The sequence below is a fragment of the Mesocricetus auratus genome, unplaced genomic scaffold, assembly GCF_017639785.1.
Source record: "Mesocricetus auratus isolate SY011 unplaced genomic scaffold, BCM_Maur_2.0 Super-Scaffold_100021, whole genome shotgun sequence".
Classification (NCBI taxonomy): Eukaryota; Metazoa; Chordata; class Mammalia; order Rodentia; family Cricetidae; genus Mesocricetus; species Mesocricetus auratus.
The window spans coordinates 21,710,036-21,732,914 of NW_024429202.1; the positions used below are offsets into that span (position 1 = coordinate 21,710,036).

The 22,879-nt window shown below is 37.0% G+C and overlaps 1 pseudogene; it reads right to left on the bottom strand.

The window, feature by feature from the left end:
* Positions 1-1,975: 1,975 nt before the first annotated feature.
* Positions 1,976-22,879, bottom strand: part of LOC101844497 — a 34,359-nt pseudogene continuing 13,455 nt past the window's right edge.

Below are 22,879 nucleotides of genomic sequence, written 5' to 3' on the forward strand. Positions count from 1 at the left end.
ATTCCAACTGGTAAAAGATATTGCATATACATTCTAAGATATATGCAATTCAATTGTAGAGACTCACAGACATTAAATGTAAATGTAGTGTATTCTAAGAACTAACTCAGTTGTATTATTGTATTCAGAGAAAAGAGCCTAAGCTCTTGTTGTTGTTGTTGTTGTTGTTGTTTTTCCGAGACAGGGTTTCTCTGTAGCTTTGGAGGCTGTCCTGGAACTCACTTTGTAGACCAGGCTGGCCTTGAACTCACAGAGATCTGCTTGCCTCTGCCTCCAGAGTGCTTGGATTAAAGGCGTGCGCCACCACCGCCCGGCGAGCCTAAGCTCTTATCACTAAACTTTATCTCCCAAAAGTAGACCATTTAAAAACAATTCTATATTATAGAAATAAACAATTCTGAATAATAAAATATTGACTCTCCCTAGAGTTTGAAAGGATTCAATAGTAGTTAAAAAAGGAAAAAAATCCTAATTATATTAAAATGCACATATTTCCAAAGATAAATAAATGGAGCAAATTACACTATAACCTTTTACTTTATTTTCAGTGGATTTGTGAACAATTCCAATTAGGAAATCCTACAGTAGTGTATCTAAGGGAAATATGCATGCAGCATTGGACTTATTACTATTACTTGGAGTCAGACTATGTGTGTGTTTCAACAAGACATTGTACATAATGAATTTCCTATGAAATTCATTTTCTAAAAGTGGTTTAGAAAAATATAAACAAGCTTTGTTTTCAGTCAAAATATCTCTTTATTTGTATGTTACAATTTATATTGAAGCTTGGATATAAAAACCTGAAATAAAGAATCCCATAATAAACACAGATATTTCTTGGAAAATGTATCTTCAATATGAAGGTAACATAATATTTCACATTTCTATGACATTTATTTGAGAAAATGTGTGCATAACCATAGATTAAGGATTCATTACTCATCCTGATATGTATAAAAATAATTTAGAAGGCTAAGGTATGTATGAAATTTAAAAATGAAAGATTATTAACAAGAAAATTGGAATAACTTGTCCTTCAAATGTATTTTTTTGTTTTAAATAGCTTGTTTTACACGTCGATCCCAGTTCCCTCTCCCTCCCCTCCTCCCGCACCCCTCCATCCCTCATATCCCCCCACCCTATTGACAATTCCTTCTGCATAGGGGATATCTAGAGTCTACCATTTCATTCAGGGTAGGGTCCAGGCACTTCCCTAAGAGTCCATGCAGAGAGAGCAAGCCTCTTTGTGTTATGGACACATGATGTCTGTTAGTATTCGAGGGATAAACACTGATCCACTGCTCACGACCCCATAGGTAGCCCAGGCCTCCACGTTGACTCTCACATTCAGGGGGTCTGGATCAGTCCCATGCTGGCCTCCCAGCTGTTGGTCTGGGGTCCATTATTTTAAGAAATATAGCATAATGGCTTCATAGTGCTTACTTCTAAGTGCACATTTGCTCATTGAAGTTAAAATATAGATGGATAAGCAACCCTAATTTTTTTATTTTCTTATTTTGTGGTTTTTCAAGACAGGGTTTCTCTGTATTGTTTTGGAGGCTGTCCTGGAACTCAATCTGTAGACCAGGCTGGCCTTGAACAGAAATCTGCCTGCCTCTGCTTCCGGAGTCCTGGGATTAAAGGTGTGTACCACCAACGCCCGGCAAAAACAACCCTAATTTTAAAATACAGTTTTATAAAAATTGAATAACTACCCTTTATATTTTAAAGAAATTTTCTTCTAAGGACATTGACAATGTTCCTCTTTAATAATTTTAACTTTTTCATTAAAGGTGGCATAGCATCAAAAATTTGCTAATTTTTACTCTACTTCCTCAGGACTTTAGTTGTAGGGCTTTTTTAAAAAGTGAGTAACAGTTTTATTGGTGAATTTACAGGGGGGTGCTGGTCATTTCAGCTGAAGGGTTAGTTGCTTTGTCTACAGGGGAATGGCAGTGATCATATCTTGGCATTAAAACAGGATGTCTACATGCAGGCAGAGCTTCAGTGTCAGGTCAGGAACAGGTGTGAAGTGGCAGTTTCAACTCCATTGCATGCCTTTGACATTAGATTTCTCAACCTCACCTTCCATATTATTTTCATTGAAATTTTCAGTGTACTTTGCCCCAGTTGGGAAAGTATAAGTCTCCAGTCCATGAAGTGTATTGTTCTTAAATTGTCCTTCATACACTGCTCCTGAAAAATGTTCCGGTCTTCCAGGGCCATTCGTCTTTTCATCGTTCCAGCTTCCTGAGTAGACAAGTCAAGTAGGAGTGTTGTAGATGCCTGTCTCATTTTCTCATAGATTCAACAATATTGTCTTGTGCAGGAACCACCTAATGAGGAAGGGAGCCTGAAGTATACTTGTCACCATTTGGAAATATGTATGTTAAACACTTCTGAAGATGTTTTTCTCAGTACCATCTTGCTTCTCCCTGTCTCGAAAATAAACTTTCCCACTGTATGGGGGTGGGATGGAAGGGTTTGTGGGGAACATGGGAGGATGGAAAGGAGAGGGAAAAATAAAATATTCTCTTAGTTACACTAAAGGAAATATTGTAACAGATGGCTCATTTGGTAGAGCATGAAACTTAATCTCAGGGTCCTTGGTTCCTGACCAAGTTTGGATGCTGTTTTTTTGTTGTTGTTATTTTTTTCTAGTCAGGGCTTCACTGTGGCTTTGGAGGTTGTCCTGGAACTAGTTCTTATGCACCAAGATGATATCGAACTCTCAGAGATCTACCTGCCTCTGCCTTCCAAGTGCTGGGATTATAGGCATGTGTCACCAACACCTGGCTGGGTGCTATTTTGCAACATGTTGTTTTCTTGTCCCGCCCAGATACCAGAGCTACTATATTAATTATAAAACTGTTGACCGGTAGCTTGAGCATCTTATTTGCTAGCTCTGTTTTAATTATTAACATATTTCTATCAATTTATTTATTGCTATGAGGCTGTAGCTTACCCAAAGCTACTCTGGCAAGGGCCTGCCTACCTTTCCCAGAAATCCCCTCATTTCCTAGTTCCACGTATTTCCCTGCCTAATTAGCCGAACAGTGTTTATTCATTAACCAATAAGAGATACATAGATACAGAAAGACATTCCCATCATCATGTAATGAATGCAAGAGTTAAATGGCTTGACAAAAATTTAATTAGTTTTAGAAACTGGAGAAAGGGTACTTTTGCAAATCATTTAAAAAAGTTCATGTGAAACTATTTATTCTGGGACTACAGAATTTATTTGTGTACTTAAATGGTATTCAGAAACTTAACAAATATTTTCAAAGGAAATTATTTTTATGTCAAGTATGACTATATGGATGGGAATAAAGTTTTTAATTTAATTTTTTTGTACTTTATCATGGCCTAATTTTAAAATATACATTGAAAAATGTAGCAATAACAAATAAGCGGGTTTTGTACATTCAAAAATAGAATTTGAAAAAAAATGTGTGAAACGCTGCATCTCAAGTAGCCTATATTTGGAAGAAATGTAAATGTTGGGAGAAATGAAACAAACAATAGTTTATAACTTCAAAACACAGAAGCTTCAGGCAAAGGCGGAGACATCTACTGACTAATAAAAGTTTGAGTATCTCACCCAGAACACTGACATTTCAGAGATAGGATAAGGTCATTGTATATAGGTAGATAATGGATCTCATCAAACAAATAATAAATTTATATTTAATTTTTATACTTCCTCCAATTGTATAATTGCAAAGTCTCTGAGAATTTTAAAGCATTTCTTATGCATTTTTTTCTTTTTGGTTTTCCTCAGAGAGGATTTCTCTGTGCATTAGCCCTAGGGGTCTTGGACCTAGCTCATTATCCAGTGTGGCTCAAACTTACAGAGATCCCCTGCCTCTGCCTCCTGAATGATGGTATTAAAAGCATATACCACCACTGTCCAGCTGTTTTGTTCTTCCATGTACTTCTTCTTTGAAAATATATAATAAACTGGTGTGCTTGTATATGACTTACAACAATTATACTTAGACCACTGCAGTAACACATATAGTAGAAAACAATCAACAAAAGCATCACACTTTGGGGGACACTCATTGGATTAGGCAAAGAGTCATATAAATCTCAGATATAACACTACTTTTTGCAGCAATTTCTCCAGTATTCTCTAGTGATATCAAAGCAGGATAGGTTTTAAGGAGACATGTTACTATATTTAAGATATCAAAACAATACTAGATATGGGTATTTGTCAAATATGTTGTTAGACTAGATAATCTAAGACATCAATGCAAATAATTTAAAAATATTTTAGTATTTAAAATTTAGCAGTATTTACACTTAGTCCTTTCTCATTCTAGCCTCTCACATCTTTCCTCCTTTCTTTTTTTTTTTTTTTTGGATGCTGTTGGTTCAGCCCAGCCTCAAACTCACAGAGATCTGCCTGCCTCTGCCTCCCGAGTGCTGGGATTGAAGGCATGTGCCACCACTGCCCGGCATCTTTCCTCCTTTCTATGTCCCTACCTTCATTCATTTCCTATTAGTCTATTAAATGATCTTTGTACTCATGTGACCCCAGCTATTCAAGAGATTGTTTTCTGCCCATATGATCTTGGCATCTGTAGAAAACAAATTGACTACATATAGGCACCAATACTATCTTGGTGCGCTCTTCTCTCCCTTTGGTCCCTGTGCCTGTTCTACTTCAGTGGTCTGGTGGATTTGATCCTATATCTTTACATATGTTAAAGTCAATATTCAATGTCTACTGTTAATCTACATTGTCAGTTTTATTCCTTGTTTAATTTAGGTGAAGAATTATTTTATACATTCTCCATTTTCCGGTTCATAAGAACTTTAGGTTTTTTTTTAATTAGTGGAAAAAAGTTATTTGAATTTTCTGAGAAATCACAGAATATTTTGTTGCTTTAACTATTTTTCCACAGATATCAATGATCTTTACATACTTTGATTTCTTTGTTATTTCCATGATCAATATGTTATATTCAGATACATTCAAGAAAGTGCAGAAAAATCTCTCTAAAACATTTATATAGCCAAGAATTTATTTTAGTATTAAAATTCAAAAACAAAGGAAACAGAATAATGTGGTTACCTCAAACCAAGTAGCTGCAATAAAACAAGGACAAGGCATAGCTTTCAGAGACAAGGGGCAGAATGAGATGCATACTTTCAAGTGGTAAAAATGGCAAGAGATTGACATTCAGAATTCACAGAAATGAGGTGAACAACAAACTTACAGTTAAGAATACACTTAATGCAGGATACACTTCTCATTCTCTAAAGCACAATAGCTGAAGTTAAAGTTGGTATATTAAGATGAAAGAGAAAATTAATCACATGCAGATTTAGAACAAATCTGTCTATATTCATAGATTGCACAGTTATTTAATGTATTGTATTGTAGTGACCAGCCACCCCATTTTAGCAGCCATGACAGGTTACCATGTGCTTGCATGACCTTGAAGTTCCTGTCCTGGTCACTAGGGCAAATGCCCTCCTGGTGGCAAGGAGCCAATCAAAAGTTAGCTGGTACGACTGTGCTTTAAGGCTCTGAGTGTGCTTTACAGACAGTGCACAACAGTGATGTGCAGAACATAGCAACCCCCGTGGGAGAGTCCATGGGCCATAACAACCAGTTGACTAATCAATATAGGGCAAGTAGTACAAACTTAGAAGCACACCAATCCTAAGACTGTTTCATTCCCCTAGACACTTCCCTTACTACACCCTTTAAGGTTCCTGCCTCAAGGTTGCTTGGGAGTCTTTCTCTAGCCATCCATCATGGGGGAGGGGTGAAGGGTCCCAGCTAACGGGGTTAGCTTGTCAAACATCTACAATAAAAGACCCTTTGCTTTTGCATTGAAACGGGCCTCTTGGTGATTGTGGAGATCAGAATTTTGGCACAACAGTATTATCCGGAAGACATGAAATGACTTCTTTAAAGTAAGACAATACAGAAAGACATAAAGATAAAATTTTTAACACAAAAGGCACAACCTATTTCAGATAGTGATATTTAACATTTTGAATTTGATATGTTAAAAATGTTATTAATACCAAAAAATTAAATACCCAGATACAATTTAGTATTACATATATATTATATTTTATATATAATATGACATATTATGTATTGTATATACATGAAAAATCAAAATTCTGGTGAAAGAGAAAAAAAGTATGTTTTCTTGACTGAAGAGATACCTGATGTTCATGAGTTGAAAGTTTTGAAAATATAGGCACATGTGTCAAAATATGAAAAGAGAAATCCCATAAATAAGCCTACAAAAATATATCTAAATGATATTTAATAAAGGTACTGAGTTTCTCTTCCTGGTGTAAGTAACTTAAGGGAGAAGGGCTTATTTGGCTCACAGCATGTGGCTACAGAATGGCAAAGGAGTTGCAAAGGCAAGAGCATGAGATAGTTGGTCTATGACATCATATATACAACCATAACACAAAGGGATATATCCATCATGCTACTCACTTCCCTTCCCTTCATTTAAGGAGTCTAGGATCTCAGTCATCATAAAGTGATGACATCCACAATGGATGGGTTATAACATCTCAATTAGGTTAATGAAGGTAATCCCTACAGATATTTCCCAGAAGCTTGTCTCCCAGCAGGTTTTATATTCTGTAATGTTAACACTAACTGCCACAAGCCCTTAAGCCATATAATAGAATAGCAGTTTTAGCAGTTAGTGTAAGCACAACTTGCTATTTTCAAGAAATGAAAAGAAAGAGAAAAAAATTATAACCTCTCAAATATCACTGTAATGTTGTTACTACAATTAATTCTAAAACTTAAAGTTATAAAACGTGTCAAATAAACCACGGGGGGAAACATTATATGAACTTAAACTTGGTGCTTTTTAGTTGCAATGTCCAAACAAAAGGCAAAAATAAATCAATACAATAGTTTACTAAAGGTTAATATTATTCTGAGGAGAACATCGCTAAGTATATTAAAAGGCAAGGCAGTAACTCAAGCAAAGTTTCATTGGGTTACAACAAAGATTTGAGTTACAACACTTATATTTCTAAAGTTAACAAAATGACAACATCTTTAATAAACCTAATTTTCTGCATTTACATACAAATGTAGAACAGTTTCATTATTTACTGGAGAAAAATTTGTAAATTTAAATTAAATAACAACAGCCAGTGTAGCTTTGCTTTTTTATATCTATGATACATTGTTCTCGAAAGAAAAAAGTATCTGTTTTCTTTTTCTAATAATAGCTACTTGAGGGTAAAAGAAAAATGTTTCCTACTTTATTCTGAAAGAGTCCACATTAAGTATCTTATATTAGTCATTTGGGTGGAATTTGTATTGAGGAATCCCAAACAGTATGCTAAAGTACAAAATTAACTTGATATAAGAATGATATATACTAGTTTTTAAGTTTAAATCCATCAAGAAGTCAACAAAGTCACATTTTTATTAATTAAAGCTAATGAATTCATTAAACTACTCTTTCTATTTTGAATTGTAAATATAAAAATAAAAAATTTAATATGTAGAAAATATTCCTGCTATTAGTATACTATATGTAGAATCAGTATTTCTAGTTTAAAAAATGCAATGTTTCACAATGATGAAAAGGTCTCAATCACTTCCCAACACACTGATTTTTTGTTGTTGTTTTTCCCCCCACTTATTTTTTAATTTAACTTTTTACACATGTTAGTCTCAGGTTCCTCTCCCTCCCCTCCTGTCCCGGACTCCCCAGTCCTCCTAACCCCCCACCACACTTCAATCCCCTCCACATTGTTTTAGCACAGTTTTTTTTTTCCTGAAAGAAAATATCTGTAAACATATTTTCCCTATGTAATAAAGCTGACTGCACATTCCTGCTAGGGACTGTACTAACCATCTAATTGAATTTGATAAGTATGTGTGAAAATATTGATTCATGTCTCACTGTAACAATTATTTGAGCAGTTTCTTTTCTCCCCTATAAAGACATGTTTTTATCTAAACCGAATAACAGATTTTGCATATATATTTTACAAAGTTTTGAGAAATAAACTAATACAGTTTAGAACATGCTTCAAGATAAAAATGCAGTATGAAGAAAAACAATATTCTTCATTTAGTGGTAAGGCACTATTTGTGTGTTGAGTAGTTTGTATTTGTAGTGTATAATATTCATTGTTGACTTGATGAGATTTGGGATTTAGGGCCACCATGGAAACAAATCTCTGGGGATGTATATATGCGAAGTTTCTGGATTAGGATGATTAGGATTAGAACTTTTAATAGTGGACAAAGTCATTCTGTGCTGGAACACCAGTCTGCATATAAGGAAGGAGTCCAAATAGCACCAGTGTTAATCTCTGTCTGATTCCTGACTTGGAATAGTGCAACCAGATGCTTCCTGGGCCTGCTGCCAGGCCTTTGTAGACAGGATGGCCTGGATTTTCACACTTTGAAGCAAAAGCCTTTTGGTCCTTTGAGTTGCATTTGTTAGATATTTTGCTGTAGCAATATGAAACGTAACTGATGAAAAAAAAGCTATTATGAAGAAATAAGGATATTATTGTGATCAACTTTACAACATGGTTCTTAGAGCATGGAAACTTGGTGGCAATTGTTTGTCACTTTGGACTAGAAGACCTTGTAAGTGCTACACACAGAACATAATGTGTTGTATTGTAGATGTTTGGAAGACCAGAGTTCTCAGAGAAAAGTGGATAGGGCAGGCCAGCTTAGAAGGAAACATTCTATTGGGAACTAGGGAAGAGGCCACTCCTGTGATATTTGGATAAACAATTCTGCCAATGACTGTGAACTTTAATGAGGCTGAGTGCAAGAATAATGGACTAATTTGTGTGTTAGAACAAACTCCAAGACAGACCACACTGTGGCATGACTGTTGCTTCTTTCTCTCATCCAGGTTGACAGTGAGAGAACGTAAAAAGCAAAGCCGAAAAGACAGGAAAAACGTTTGGCAGTGAACAAAATCATGTGGGCCAGTTTCAGCCTAATGATGAGGCAGTTTGAAAATAGGTATATGTGTTGAAGACTGGTATGAAACTTTATGTGGGTAAACAGGAAGTTTCCTAAGGGAAGACTCCACTGAGACTGCATCTTTTGAGATTCAAATTAATTGGAAATGGAGATCCTAGTGAGAGAAGATGATAAATGGCTTCTCAACTGCTTTGAAGCAACTGCCTAGCAGAGTATTTTGACAAGTCCAACACAGTAGCTCATAAAGTCCAAAAGAGCAATGGTCCTTCCAAAGCTGGCAATGGAACATGACAGTATCACCCATGTGCTACTGGTTGCAAGCATGAAGGATCCAATTTTGAAAAGGTCATGTGTTGCTGATGGTTTTTCTTGTCCTACCAGGCTCCATTCTCAGCCTCAGTAAACACAGGAACACTATATTACTTATAAAACTGTTGACCAATATCTAGGGCTTATTTTGGCTAGCTGTCTTAATTATTAACCCAATTCTATTAATCTATGTATTTCCAGGGGTCTTGGCTTACCTGAGAATGCCCTTTGTGGTCTACCTAGCATCCTTTCCAGGGCTTCTCTGCCTACCTCTCCCAGAATTCTCATCTCCTAGCCCCGCCTATCTTCCTGCCTCTATTGATCTAACAGTGTCTTATTCATCAACCAACAGGAGATGCACATATGTAGAAGTACTTCCCCCATCATTCATGAAGTCTTATACCATGGTTTCAGCTAACTGCTGAGGAGAGGCAATACATAGCCAAGTCAGCATCCCTTCAAGGGGACGCTGAGAGTATACTACTAAATCATGGATGCTGAAGCCTATAACAGGAGTGGGAACATCCCAACATAAGTCTTGACAACATCATTCTATGGGAGGATGTGAGTTTCAGTATTCATCTCTCTCTCTGTTTTTTAACTGATCATGCATGTTGGCCAGTTGTCTCACGCACCTGCTGCCATTCCTTCCCCACCACCATGGATTGTATTATTCCCTCCTTAAGTACTTGGCTTAGTTATTTTGCCACAGTCATAAGAAAGGTATCTGATAAAATCTTTATCAGGGGACTTTTACATAGTAGAGATGTTTCAAATATTCATTTTTTGTATACATTGTAAGTGGTTAACGATAAAATATTATGTTATATTATAAAATAATATCTGATTCAGTTTTTCTGTCTTTCATTTTATATAAAAACTGCTAATCAGCCTGGTGTTGGTGGTGCGCGCCTTTAATCCCAGCACTCGGGAGGAAGAGGCAGGCGGATCTCTGTGAGTTCGAGGCCAGCCTGGTCTACAGAGTGAGTTCCAGGACAGTCTCCAAAACAATACAGAGAAACCCTGTCTCGTAAAACCAAAAAAAAAAAAACTGCTAATCAAAAACTGACATGAATTCATATCAAGAACTGTGAGTTTATCATAATTTGTTCAGCATTATAGTAACAGCTTAAGTTTAATTTTAAAATAAAGGAATTTTAATTTAATCAAACTGGTATTATGAGGTCTTGAGAAAAAGGAGATTGAGAAATAGAAAACTCAACTCAGACAAAAAACTAATGAATGTGGTATTCTGAAACCTCAATGACAAAATATTTTTTACTATTTCTGTCCTGTTAGTCAAGAAAGAAAAAAAAACGTAATGGTTTGAAGTTCCACTGTTGGACACTAGACGTCCTATTTTATAGCCTGTACACTGTAGTAGGGGAAAATTAGGCTAGACTTCACATAATAAAGTGCAGCATTGAGCACGTAGCAAAACCATATTTTCTGCAATCTCTTGAGAAGCACGCTAAGTGCTTGGGAGAAAAAAATCTGGCTTACATTGAAGAATAGAATCCAGAACACTGAGTACAAGCAAGGAAAATTAGTATAGTATTGACAGACTCAGGGAAAGGAACAGTATCGGGTCAGGACTCCCAAGACTAAGGTCACAGTCAAAGGAGATCTATTTGTCCCAGTGGGACAAAGGGCAGGCAATAAGAGACAAGGACAGGAGGTAGATAATCAGGGAGAAGGGGTAGGACAAGGGATAAGTGGCAGTGGTATTTGTCCAGAGGTACAAAGAACTATCTCTGGATAGAGAGGAGATAGAAGTGACACATAGGAAAATAGTAGTTCATAAAGGTACAAGGTGAAATCCTGTTTTAGGATGAGATGTTTAATTTTAATTGGGTATGTTAATTAGGTGATCCATGGGGGGTTTTTGATTGGTGGATGTCAATTCTTTGATAGCTGGATCTTAGTAGGTAGACTCTGGAGGAGGAAATAGTCCAATAAAAGAACACATCTCGGTGCTAGCTTTTGGAATATACTCTAAGAGTTTTTAGCAAGGTAGAGGGTACTGGGGAGAAGGGCAAGGCATGCCAGAGCCATGCCTGCCACTCTCAAGCTGCCCTGAGTCTCTTCACATAAATGATAAAAAAAGATAATGTAAAAAATAAAAAAAGAATCAAGAAAAGAAAAGATGTGAAAGAAACTGGATTTTGTGCATAGGCAACATTGCTGGAATTCTAGAGTCAATAGGATGGGCTTTAATGTGGTCAGTGAGAGAAACATAACAGGTCATAGACATGAATAAAGATTCTGTTGGACACTGAATAAGGTCCTAGTGATGTATGCTTTTAGGTAAATGTGCTTCTGATTGTCTTGTGTCTTTAGAAAAACAGTAATAATTACTTGGTTGAAAATGGTTTGAATGCTGTAATGGAAACACTGGGTATTTAGTAGGAGAATAAGGAACATGAAGTTACATGATAGAATATTTAGAAAATATTGAACTAGTAAATAACTTCTTCAACTGTGGATCAGGATCCCATGTGCTGTCATAGAAATGGAAACAGGTGCTATCAAAGTTTTGGCAACACAAAAGATTCTGAAAGCACAACGACAAAAAAGCAAGCAAATACCCACAAATCAACATTAGGAAGAGCTCTGGGAAACCTTTGAATAGGGCAGAGGTGCAAGAAGGGTCCAGGATCCCAGAAGAACATGGCATCAACTAAGGAGTCTCAAAAAGGCTCCAAGAGACTGAAGTAGCAATCATGGAGCCTGCATAGTTCTGTGCTAGGTAGTCTGTTTATATTATGTGGTTGTTTGGCATAGGGTTTTTGTGGGACACCTAATGGTGGGAGTGGGTTTTCTCTTGCTGTTTTGCCAGCTCTTGGCACCCTTTTCCACCTACTGTCTTGCCATACCCATCTTTGATATGAGACTTGTTTCTTACTTATTTCGACCTGTTTTGCTGTGTTAGGCTGATATCCCTGCAAGACCTCCTCTTTTCTGAATGGAAATGGAGGTGTAGTGTATTCAATGAAGAGGGGAGGTGAGAGGAGGCACAGAGAGGAGTAGAGAGAGGGAATGCTGCAGTCACTTTGTACTGTATGAGAGAGGATTAAAAACAAACAGAAATAGGAACCTCATTACCTCTGCTAACATCACCACAGAGAGAAAACCTGCACAAAGAACCAGGATGCATACTGAACTGGAATGCATAGTGATTGAACCTGAATGCATAATAAACCTCAAGGGATCCTAGTATTGTTTGCCAGTGTTGGGCTCTGTGATGTCACTGTGACCATGTATCCTTTTCACCTGCATATCTTCACAGCATGCAATCGGTGACTAAGGTCAGAAGATCACAGTGCTTGTACTACATACACAATGCTCTCCCAGAAATACAATGGTTTCATTAAAGAGAAAAAGGGGGAAAAAGGCAGACAGAAAGAAAGAAAAGACTTGAATGTTTCTGCCCATCATTCATCAGCATCATATTATTGTCAATTTTTGTGTAACTTTTAATTGGGTTATGTGGGGATTTTGCTTGCTTTTCTCTTTGAAGTTTACTGCCTGACTTGCTATTTTGGATTTCATTTAAAAAAATCAATAAATGGATTTTACTTGTGATTAGGATAGAAAATTTAAATTGACCATAAATATACTGTACTATTTTTGCAGCATGTTTTTATGCAATACAGCCTGCTAAGCATTGAGAATTATAAAAAAGAAAATATTGGAGGTATTCTGCTTATTTAGTGCCAAGAATTTATCCATGATACAATCTTTGAAAAATAAGCAGTGTGCTATTACCTCTGATGCTATATTTTAATATGTATTTATTTAGTGTATATGTGTGTGTACTTTCATATTTTTATTTCAGCACATGTTTGCATGTGTGCGTATAGCACATAAATGTGTTACTGATTGTACACACGCAGTAGTGCTCTTAAGTGTTAGTCCATCTTCGAAGCTCATTTCAAATACTGGTTATCACTAAATATTTGACTTGTATAGATCTTATACTACAGGGATGCAGCTTGATTCAGATACAGAGGAAACTATTGTGAGCATTATTTAATTTAACTATGTTTTATGAGATATACAATGATTATTTTCATTGATCTTCATAGAGATTTATATATTCTATCTGGCTGTAAAATTTCCCTTGAACAAATTGCACTGAACTAGTATAACAGCAAATGGTTCAAAAAAACAAAATAAAATAAATAAAAGAATTCCCATTAATACAGGGTAGTTTAAGATATTGTTAATAGGGTAAGAGAAATGGCTCATCAGGAAAAGTGCATGTCACACAAGCCAGGTAGCCTGAACCCATGTAAACATACAAGGGGAGATACGACTGAGTCATATGCATAGCATCCCCTCGAACACCACACACTACTACTAATAATAATATATAAGCTATATATAGATGATATTATTGTATATTTTACTTTAAGAAAGCACATGACTAAACTGAATTCTAAGTCAGTGATATGAAACAAGTCACAGCATTTTACTAAAAGAAGGCAGAGCTGGAGATAGGTTTATTGGTATATCACTTGCCTATAAAGCAAATTGCCCTAGGTCAAACCCCAGTATACCAAAAATGAATACAAACATTTTAAGCAAAATAAATACAGCAAAGGAAACAGAATCTCAATGAAATTTTAATGTTACTTCTTCATGGAGCTAATCCAGACCATGGAAGCTGTAGAACGCATTTATAGAGAGTACTGCTGGTTTATAAACAATGCTTTTTAAAATGCCTGCATAAAATTCACAGATAATTTGAGAATGTTTTACAACATTATTTTTCTCTGACAAGCTTAATAGCAAGTGCATACAAATGGTTTCTTATAAAACAAAACCCATAAAGTGTATATACGACCTCCTGTGGCACAGACAAACTACGTCATGTTTTAAGCAGAGTAAGGCATTAGCACTTTCTGTAATGTACTATTGAAGGCTCTTTATATTTTGCATAACGAGAGTGTTGACCATAAAGAGAGGTATATTCTTTTTACTATCACTTTATGTTCTAAGTAACATGTTTTATTAGGCTCCTGGGTAGCAAATTAATTTGAAAAATTCTCTTAGAGTGTGCATGTGCTTTGAAATATTTGAGTGGTTTATTTTGCTCTCCTTAATGTTACCTATTTACATTTTTGCCATTTTGTGGAATTCAATTGCTTTTCAGTAATAGGGATAAACAACATTTTTTTTAATATAATGGAAAGCTAAGTTAAAATTACAAGCAGCTATGACTTAGAGCTTGGGAAGTTAGCAGCCCTCCTATTGAGATGACTATTAGTGTTAATTTTTGAATTTGAAGAAGTAATCATGCAACACACCCTAAATTCATTCTTTTCTGAATAATGGAATAATAAAGTGCTACTCTGGAGACACATTGATAATTTGCCTATTTATCCTTATTTATCAAGAAGATATCAATTTTCAAAAGAATAAAATTACCCATTTTAAATTACATCTCTTAAACCTTTTTCCTATCTTGACTTTGAATCAAATCAGGAGCATGTAACCAGGCTAAGTACGGTGAGCAGAGCAGCTTTGAGATAGACATGTGTTTATAAACATAACAGGAGGAGTGATCTTCTTTGTTGGAATGGGGTCTTCCCTGTGCCTCATTCCTTTCCTCTAACAAACATCCAGAGTAACTGTCATAAAGGGAAATGAATGGGGAGAGAGATAAGGAGAGGGGGGAAGAGAGTGAGCAAACAGTGTTTTTGAATATATCATCAAACTCTGATATTTGCTGTGTCTGGGATACAAGGTTGGTACATCCTTCTTCTTGCACAAAGTTCCACACATTTCAATAATATTGTCACATTAATAATATAGTTCCTATTTGTCTCTGTAAAACCTGTGTATAATGACTTCTTTCATTTGGTGCTATAGGAGGAGTGGGATCTTTAAAACAGATACCTTAATAAGATGTCCTTTTGGGGTGGGGGAGAGTGGGACCTGGGAAGAAGAGAGGGGGTGAAGAGGAAGAGAGTTGGTCATGGGGGAACAGGAAGTTGAGGGGGTGGGGGTAGAATAGGGGGAAGAGGGAATCATAGGATCGAATACAGATCAGGCACCAGAGTGACCTCGAGTGATCTAAAGATATAACACCAATTGTCAAGCTAAGCAATAGTGGAGAGACCACCTCGAATGCCCATTCCTGATAATGAACTTGATGTCTATAACCATCCGGGAGCCTTCATCCTGTGACTGATGGAAACAGAGGCAAACACACAATTAATCACTGAACTGAACCCAAGGAACCCAGTGACAGGAAGAGAGGAGTGATGAGCAAATTGGCAAAGAATGGGCTGGCAAAACCAGCAGAGAGAGCTGATCTGAACAGGGGAGAGCTCTTGGACCCCAGACTGACAGTGGAGAGGCCAGCATGGGACTGATCTGGACCCCCCAAATGTGAGTGTCAGCGAGAAGTTCTGGGCAACCTATGGGGCCCTGAGCTGTGGATCAGTGTCTATCCCTGGTATACAAACAGTCTTCGTGTGCCTATAGCACAAAGAGGGATGCTCTCTCAGCCTGGACTCTTAGGGGAGTGCCTGGACCCTACCCAGAGTAAAATGACAGACTCTAGATATCCCCTATGTGGAAGAATTTGGCAATAGGGTGGGAGGGAAGGGGAGTGCGGGAGGAGGGGAGGGAGAGGGAACTGGGATTGACATGTAAAACAAGCTATTTAAAATTAAAATAAAAAATGTTAAAAAATAAATAAAAGATGTCCTTTTGGATTGAGCCACCAAATTAAATACAGCATTTTATTATAGTTACTGTCATATTTGGGGCATTAAAGTGAGATTTGATATATCCCATTTCTTATCAAGGCATGCTTCCCTGAAGCTGACAAAAAGCTACAGACCAGCCAATCATTGACAGGAACTCTCAAAAACACATACTTCAAAAAAAAAAAAAAAAGAAAAGAAAAAGTAGCTCTTTTCATTTCATCCATTCCAGGTATTTTGGTACAGTCATGGGAAGATGACAAATGCATAAGATTCTCAATTATATTTTATAATAATAGTGTTTTGGAGATACTTAGAAAAAGAAAATCAAACTTACTGCTATTTCTGAAGGATAGAAAAATAAGGTAACGTTGAAGGAACACAATATGTCCTGAAGCTACAGAGTGTGTTCTATGTAAATACTATTTCAATCACTCACAATGAGAAAAAGACTTACACAGTAATTGATGACACTTGAATAGAACACTGAGATCATCATTGCAGAAAAGAAATGCAATTCATGTGCATCACAGCATCCATAATAGGTCTTCCCAATATATTTGCCTTACATTAAATACTCTCTGGGCTGTTATTTGGTCCTGGATATCATGCAACTATGAATTTTCTTCATTAGTAACTTTTGCCTCTTGGGTATGCAGTTGAAAATACTAGATAGTATAATCTTCCCTTCCCTTCCCTTCCCTTCCCTTCCCTTCCCTTCCCTTCCCTTCCCTTCCCTTCCCTTCCCTTCCCTTCCCTGTCCTTTCCTTCCCTTCCCTTCCTTTCTCTTCCTTTCCCTTCCTTTCCCTTTCCTTCCCTTCCCTTGCCTTTTGTTTTCTCCTTACTTCATTTATTTATTTTTCCTCTTTTTATTCTGTGTACATTATTTGTATGGGGATTATGGTTGTTTGAATGATTTCTGCAAATCACTACACTGATCCTTACACTAGAGCTGAAAGGACATTAGCCACCAAGACGTCTTTCACTAGCCAAGTACCTTTTTTATATTTTTACTCAATATATGTTTTTATTTAAATTAGAAACATGAATGCTTCACATGTCAATCCCAGTTCCCTCTCCTACCCCTCCACCCTTGTCCCTCCACCAGCTCCCTAGGCCCCCACCCAACCCCCACATCATTCCCCACTGAGGGTGAGGCCTTCCTTGGGGGGAATCTCCAAAGTGTGTCATTTCATCCATGGAAGGTCCTACCTAGGCCCTTCCCCATGTGTCCAGGATGAGAGAGCGTCCTGCTATTTCGAATGGGCTCCCAAAGATCATTCGTACACCATGGTAAACACTGATCTACTACTCAAGGCCCCAGAGATTTCTGTGGCCTCCTCGCTGGCGCTACATTCATGAAGTCTGAATCAGTCCCCTGTTGGCCTTTCAGCCATCAGTCTGGGGTTCAAGAGCTCCCCCTTATCCAGTCAGCTGTCTTTGTGGGTTTCACCATCATAGTCCTGACCCCTTTGCTCATCACTCCTCCATCTCTGTCACTAGGTTACAGGAGTTCAGTTCAGTGTTTAGCTATGGGTATCTCTGCTTACATTAGTCACTGGATGAAGGTTCTTTGATGGCATATAGGGTAGTCATCAACCCTATCATCAAGGAGGGGCTATTAATGAAGTCTCTCCACTATTGCTTAGTTTGCCAGTTGCTGTTATCCTTGTAATCTCTGGAGATCTCACTGGTATCGACTCTCTCCTCAAGCCTATAATGATTCAATCTATTATGGTATCCCTCATTTTGCTCTCCTCTATTCTTACCTCGACTCAACCTTCCTACTCCCCCATGCCTACTTCTCCCCTCCCCTTATCCCCCTCATTTTTCTTGGTTCCCTCTCCCCTCCCCCGATGTTCCCAATCTGCTCAGGATATCTTGCCCCATTCCACTTCTCTGGGGCATCATGCATTTATCTTGGGAACCTCCTTGTTTCTCAGACTCACTGTCACTGGGATTGTAGGCTGACACTCCCAGGATCCATATCTAAAATCCATATATGAGTGAGTACATACCTTAATTCACCTGAGGAAACCTGAATCCTTTCCTTTTCTGGATCAGTTATAATTCTCTTCTTGAAAATGTAGCCGTATGGAGACTTTTCAGAAGAATATCAAGAAATTTAAGTTTTAAAAAAATCTGCAAGTCTTTCTCTTCATACCTTTTACTTTGTTAAGAATAACACATCAATTATTTCCAACTCTATACACATTCATGGGAGTAGCAAAAGGTATTTTAGAATCCCAGGGCCTTAAGTGATGGTATTATGAATAAGACCATGTACTGATCATGTAGAGGACCTGGATTTGGTTAACAACATCCCCATTGGATTACTTACAACCTTCTGCAAGTCCAGATACAAAGATCTGAAACCCTCTTCTTGCCTTAGTTGTTGCTTGTACTCTTGAACTTATCCCCACAGACAGGCCAAGAGGCAGAGACACGCATGTACAGCCCCCCCACACATACACAAAGAGAGAGAGAGAGAAACATATATATGCAAACATGCTCACTTACATATTATATATGAAAACATTTGAAGCAGGCAAAGGAGTTGTACATCCGCATTCTCGAGAAGCCAAGACCAGTTGGAAATACTTAGATTGATAGAAATGAGTACCCAACCAGGAAAATTTTACATCTTAAAAAATTATTTTAAAAAGTAGCAGGATGCAAAGTTAAAAAAACACAAAAAGTAGCCTTCTTATGTACAAGTGATTTATATACAAATGAAGGGATAAAGAAAATATGATACAATGGAGAAACACACAGCCATTAAGAAAATGAAATACTTAAATTTTCAGGTAAATGAACATAAATGAAAAAAAAAATCATTTCAAGTCAGGTAGCTCAGACCTAGAAAGAAAAGTATGCTATTAAGTCATTGATAACCATGCTATGACCTGTAGAGCCACAGAGGGTAGGGAAGAGAATAATAGAGTATAGGATAGGACAGCTGGATGTCCCCAGGGAAACAGCATAGGTGGTGATGGAAGGATGGGTACCTAGAAATTGAGGATCAAGTGCAGAGGTAAAAGGGAGATGGGAACAAAGGAGAGGATACATGAAGAGACAACTAAAATTGAAGGCCTTTTCAGGAGTAGTATGGAAACTTCATACAATAGAAGATTCTTAAAAACGCATACATATGTGCAGGAGACCTAACTTGTATAGTTGAATAATTGGGAGACTGATCCTGAAGTAGCCATCTCCTGTTACTAAATGGTGCTTACAGCCCTTGGCTTAGATTACTTTTAATTGAGTTTTTGGTCCAAAGGTATCTGCAAACTACTTAAAGTCTTCATAAGACAACAGGTTGATGTCCATGTACTAAAGTCTAGGCCCCATTGCTGAAGACAAAACATATACAACTCTGAACATCGAGAAGTTGAGCTGTCCATACATAGAGCCTTCACCTTTATGTTCTAGCATATTTGATATAGGAAGGGACTCAATGCTACCAAAGGAAAAATGTAGATACCTACCCAGTCTCAAACTCTTGGATTGATAATTATGTACTGCCTATAAGATTTGCTAGTACAATGGTGGCACCTAGCTTGTAGGAATAACTAACTAATATCTGATTTGACATAACGCCCATTATACAAGATGGAACCCATACCTGATACTGCTTGAATGATCAAGTACCCAAGACTAGAAACCTATGAATTTATCATGCTTGAAAAATATGATAAAATAGCAACATGTTGTGAAATGGCTAAATCAAGATAACAACCATGGTGGTTTAATGAATGTTGAGCTAATCAGTACACTTACTACTATGATTTGGGCTAACTTACTGATCATATTCAGTCTGTGATACTCATACACTCGTTTTCTCATAGACATGATGAAAACCAATATCATAGCCACTTCTCTACACTTTGTCATAGACTATCCAGATAGGAAAGAGCAAAATGATGAATGGGCAGTAACAAACAATAAAAGGTATGGTCTGGAAATAACACAGAACTCTTATAGCAGAGTATAGTAGCTGGATCCAATCCAATGACACTTGTTTCCAGGTAAAAGCTCATTTTAGTAGATGATACTATGTGAACTGGATTGAGATTAGCCTTGGGTTTGTTTGACATAAAGTCTTATAAGATTCTAATGCAGGAATAAGTTTATAGTATAGTGAAATGTATTTTGAACAACATTTTAGTTGTCATATTATGTTCACTGACTTTCAGCCAGTACTTTTTCCTTTAAACTAAATTAAATAAGTTGCACAGAAGAAATAAAATAGTTTAGCATTTATTATATAAATAGGATTTTGATATATAATTTTCAAGTGTGATTTCATTTAGCCTCAGCAAAGACAATATGAAATAATATCATCTACATAAAATTCTCCATAAATTTGTAAGCTAAAGACAATCTTTAGTACTATCTCCAGTAACTTTAAGCTAATAAACTTATGAATGGTACCTGTAGTCTAGATAATAGTAACTAAAATTGTTTATCTCAATCCTTCCATGTTGTCACCTGAGGGTGTTTGTCAAATTTTGCTTGTTTCCAAGATTATTCAGAGGAACCAAAATAACTGATCAATACAGCGGGAAAACTGTCCAGGGCATAACAATAGGGTGAGACATAAACAGAGACAAAGTAAAAGTATATACTAGAAGGAACAATTTAGAAATTATTTTAGAACAATGGAACAAATGAAGCCTCAGTGTAGCAAATCAATATTTTTTTCATTTTGATTATTTATTCACTCAATATATTCATGGAGGAAGTATTTTTGAATAAATATTATGGCGGTGATTTCACCTTCTATTGAGGACGCACTGTGAAGAAAAGGGTGGAGTCAAGAACGCAGGGAAAAAAAAACAAGATAGGTGAAGATGAGTTCTGCTGGATTAGGGAGAGTCACTCTTTTTGTCCCCTGAAGACTGAGTAAACTCTAACATAATACAAATCAGTAAGCCCTGTTCTGAGACAGGGACCCTTTCCTCCTCCTGGATTGCCTCATCAGCCTCAATGTAAATGGAGATGCCTAGTCTCCTACACCTTGATAAACCATGGTTGGCTGATATCCATTAGAAGTTTGCCAGTATTTGAAGAGAAAAAGATGAAGTGTGAGTGGATGGATGGGTGGAGGACAGGGAGAAAGGGAAGCTATGGAGAAGGACTGGGTGGATATGAGGGAGGGGAAACATTGGTTGGGATGTAAAGTAAACAAACAAACAAAAACCCCAAATAAATGAACAACAACAACAACAGAACAAAACAAAACCAGAACCAATTCTGTGATATACGTGGAAAACTATTGAGCATTTCAAGTGACTAGTGATTAATATATAATGATTTAATAGAGTAGAGTATGATCAGATCATCTATGGTCATGCAGACCAAGGTAGAAATCTAAAATCTATTCTATGACACTGCCAACTGAATGAGAGAAACACAATAAAGAGAGGAAATGATTTCCTCTTGGGTTCAGCTAAGAAAGCAGCAGAACAGCTATGACACATAGAGGCAAAATAAAACTGATATTCAAGCCCTTTATCCCTCACTGGTACTGTAAACAAGAGCCAAAATAGAGAAAGCAGCCTCCTTTTCTCCCTTACATTTCCTCAACAGAAACTACACCCCCTAAGGGTAATATGTATCCATACAGATGCTGAGAATCTGGAACAAAAGGCTACCATACTCCAGCGGTGGCAGGCAGGACCTAAGAAAAAAAGATGACCTGTCCTTTCCCTTCTCCCTGAAGGTCCCCAGTTAATGAACTAAATTATATCAGATACTATTAAGTTATATCTAAAATGTGGTATCAGAAGCAAAACCTGAAGAAAGATCCTGTGTGAGGTTTTCCAGTAAATTGACTTCTGGAGAGTGGTCCCTAGCAACAACTCCTGTCACAAAATCCAAGTACAAGCTGCACACCCTACTCAGCAAGGTAGGGAGGCTTCCTTTGTTGATCTACCCAGAGAACTATTTGTTGCTTTAATCAGCAAATAAGCTAAGAGGGCCTTTAAGCTACAAATAAAATTCTAAAATAAATGATATTTTCAAAATGTCTTAGATATACTGTGTGATTGCGTTGCACAAAAAAATAACAAAACATAAGCAGACTGCTGATAGCGGTCATATTTCCTCTTTGTGGTTTACAGAATACTGAAAGGGCCATGTGAAGTTTTTGTAACCAGGAAGAAGAAATGGTGTTACAAAGAACACAGCCTGGAAGCCAGAAGTCATGCCAGTAAGAGAATGTACAACTTGTGTTTGATCTCAGATCAGAAAAATGACCTCATGTGAAAGGGGCAGGGGAGGGAGATGATGAAAACTTTAAAACTAAGGAAATGACACTGAAAATTTTTGAAGAAAATCTAGTAGCCTTATTGTATTTTATTACAAACAGAACATGAACATTATATATATATATATAATATATATATAGCTTGTGGTGAATGTTTTGTGAGGTATCATAATCCATACACAATGTTACATGTTACAGACAAGAAAAATTATTAAAATCATTAGAAAGGAAAAATAAATCCATTTAGATAGTAAAAGGCTTGTATGTAATTGTAGAAATAGCTCTGAGACTATCATAGCATTTCAGACTTTTGGGGTGTTTGCAGGTCAGGTATGAACAATAACAGACTCCCAGAATGGGAATTTCTCATGTTCTTCCTAACATGCTTCCTGTGTTAGAATCTTAGCTGTTTGTCTGACACATCTGTAATACCTGTGTATTTGGTCTCTTCTTGTGGTAAATGGGGAAATGCTTGAGGTTTACTGAAATTCAAGATAAAATTAGGGTGAATTTATCAATGACTAGTATTTTTTTTTTTTGGTTTTTACGAGACAGGGTTTCTCTGTATTGTTTCGGAGGCTATCGGTCCAGCCCGGCCTCAAA